Source organism: Girardinichthys multiradiatus, chromosome 12, assembly GCF_021462225.1.
Source record: "Girardinichthys multiradiatus isolate DD_20200921_A chromosome 12, DD_fGirMul_XY1, whole genome shotgun sequence".
NCBI classification, from domain to species: Eukaryota; Metazoa; Chordata; class Actinopteri; order Cyprinodontiformes; family Goodeidae; genus Girardinichthys; species Girardinichthys multiradiatus.
The window spans coordinates 53,459,345-53,461,862 of NC_061805.1; the positions used below are offsets into that span (position 1 = coordinate 53,459,345).

Here is a 2,518-nt window from a genome sequence, read left to right on the forward strand (position 1 = left end):
AAACTTATGAGTGGAGGTTTAGATGCCCATAAAAATGTTGATATGATAGAATCTAAACATTTGTACCAAGTCTGGAGTGGTTTAACTGGGATCATAAAGAAGATATAGTTTATTTTAGGATGGATCATCATTTCAATTGCAAAGATTCTTCCCATGAGTGACAGAGGGAGATGTCGGAGTCTGGGATTTTTAGTGTGTTGTTTTCTGCCTGCTACTAACATACATTCACCATTAGATGCCACCAGAGCCTCTGGTTCTGTGATGAACAGATGCTGAGATGAACAGGTGCTGCCTATCTACAATCAACTGGAGAAGTATAAGAAGGCTGCGTGGTAACTTCTCCTGGCCAGAATCTTTGCTTGTCTCTAGCTTTTGATTCCAGTTTTACTTACTTCTTCGTGTGCTCCTTCTTAGGTGACTTCCAAGTCCTGGCTCCAAGCTCCTGTGACTTACTAGTGCTGGCTTCAAGCTGCAGTCGGCCTTCTGCCAAAGTCAAGACATCAAGCCTTCAAGAATCGTTTTTGGGTCAAGTTCCAGTGGACAACCAAAGCTCTTCGACTCCTAAGATCTGAGGCAAGCGTACCCTGCTCACCCTCCACCTCTTAGCTCTGCAGAACCCTCCATCTAGTCTCAAGAAACTTCACCAGGTGATCATAGTTTCTGTGAACTGTTATATGAGATTCCAACTTCCAAGTGCTAACCTGAACCTTCACCAGAGTGCTCACCTCCTACCTTGGATTAAATCCCTGATTCAGCAGCAACATCTAATCTGTCCACCCAGGCTCCACATCATTCTCCCTCAGCCCACCACGTCCTCATCTTCTGTAAGCAAGAACATAAATTCATTCCCCAATAATTCTCCATCAAACCTCAGAGTAACTTACCTGATTTTCCCAGTTTGGTGTCTCCAGTCCCAGGTCCAGCTCCATATCTCATTCCTGTAAAAATGAACTTGTTAAACTTTTTCTCATGGCCAATCTGACCCAGCAGAGACACTTAGGGGGACTCTAGCTGAACACATTCATCAAATTCAATCACATGGATCAACACTTCACAACCTCCTGGAACAGCAATGCCACTCAAATAAGCAAGTGGATCAGATGGCTACTCTCTTACAACATGCACTAAAAATCCCAGACTCCAACAGGAGAGGTCTACGTTCCGTCCCTCACCTATGGCCATGAACTTTGGGTCATGACCGAAGGAACGAGACACCAGATACAAGCGGCTAAAATGAGCCTCCTCCGTAGGGTGGCCGGGTATTCCCTTCGAGATAGGATGAGGAGCTCGGAGCAGAGCCGCTGCTCCTCCACATCGAGAGGAGTCAGTTGATGACTTGGACATCTGTTTTGGATGCCTCCCAGATGCCTCCCCACCCGGAGGTGTTCCAGGCAGGGGACGGCCCAGGACACGCTGGAGAGACTGTCTCTCGGCTGGCCTGGGAGCACCTTGGGCTCCCCCCGGAGGAGCTGGGGGAGGTGTCTGGGCATCTCTGCTGAGTCTGTGCCCCAGCGACCCGGTCCCGGATAAAGAGGAAGACAATGAGTTTGAGTTTATTTTAGGGAGGAACATCGTTTTAATTGCAGAGACTCTTCCCATGAGTGACAAAAGGACAGTTCTCTATTGTGTCAGGTCATCTTCTAATAATTTAAATAATAGTGTGTAATTTTATTGTGTCAGGCCTTTTAGTGTAGTTTGAAATGGTGGAAAACCTATTTATTGGGGTTTTGACCTTGGAATAGAGGAGTTTGCCTTTTTAGCTGATCATCCGCATATGAACAAGTGTTATGTTTTCTAATAGATGTTTGGATTCCATTAAGCTGCCAATCTTCAATAAATACAGCTAATAGAAATGTCCAATTAACCTTGTCAAAAGCCTTCTCTGTCACAGTTTAGATTACAGAGCTCCAAAGCAGCAACAGGACCTGGCTGGCCTATGATGGATAGATATATTTTAATGAATAGAATAATAAATCTACAGACACAAAGGAAAAACAGGAGCCAGACAGCAATGGAGAACCCAACAATGAAGGGACAGAAAAAAGGAACTTTAATACAACTGAGATGTGACAAGCTACCTGAAAACAGGTGAACATAAACAGGTGTGGATCATGACATTCTCTGCATCTAATGAAGCAATTAAACTGCTTTTATTCTGGATGTTACACTAGTCTATTCGATTGATAAGTCTTCTCACATTATTTATTGCATACTGATGTTTAATAAACCCAGCCTGGTCTGGATCTATAATATGAGCGGTTATCTCTTCAAGCCTTGTGGCCAACGTCTTGCAGATGATTTAAAGATTTACATTTGATATTGGACAATAGCTAGATGGAAGTGTTGGATCTTTATATGGCTTGAGGATAAGATTTATGTTAGCTCAATTTATGTTTGGAGAAAGTTTCCTGAATGTCTGTGACCACCTGAAGGTGGAGGCCAGCCTTGGCCAGAACTTTGTAGAGTTCTGCCGGGAAGCCATCAGGTCCATTAGGCAGACTTTTAGCTGCTTTGTGGA

The 2,518-nt window shown here is 44.1% G+C and overlaps 1 long non-coding RNA gene across 1 annotated transcript; it reads left to right on the forward strand.

Annotated features, from left to right (window-relative positions):
* On the forward strand, positions 1-1,855 carry LOC124878443. Its single transcript, XR_007040773.1, has 2 exons — positions 1-332; positions 415-1,855. It is a non-coding gene; the product is annotated as an uncharacterized LOC124878443 (long non-coding RNA).
* The last annotated feature ends 663 nt before the right edge of the window (positions 1,856-2,518 follow it).